We start from the raw sequence: 334 nt of genomic DNA, 5'->3' as shown, positions 1-334 counted from the left end.
TGTGCATGTCAGTGTGTCAGTGTGTCCGTATGTGTGGATGTCCGTGTGTGCATGTCAATGTGTGTCTGTATGTGTGCGTCAGTGTGCATGTGTGTCACTGTGTGCATGTCAGTGTGTGCATTTCACTGTGTCCATGTGCGTGTCAGTGTGCGTGTCAGTGTGTCTGTGTCTGTCTGAGCACCACCGACCCCCTCCCCCGCCCCGTCCTCCCGGCGGTGCCTCCAGGCTCTTATGAAGGGTGGAAAGGCCGAATTCGTGGGTCTGGCCCGGCCCTGGAGGTCTTGGCTCAGCACACCCCTGCGCCCCGGCGCTCCCGCCTGCACAGCCTACGGCG

Source organism: Trichechus manatus, unplaced genomic scaffold (assembly GCF_000243295.1).
Source record: "Trichechus manatus latirostris isolate Lorelei unplaced genomic scaffold, TriManLat1.0 scaffold00045, whole genome shotgun sequence".
In the NCBI taxonomy this organism is placed as follows: Eukaryota; Metazoa; Chordata; class Mammalia; order Sirenia; family Trichechidae; genus Trichechus; species Trichechus manatus.
The sequence above is the reverse complement of the archived record's forward strand: the minus strand, read 5'-3'. Positions refer to the sequence as shown.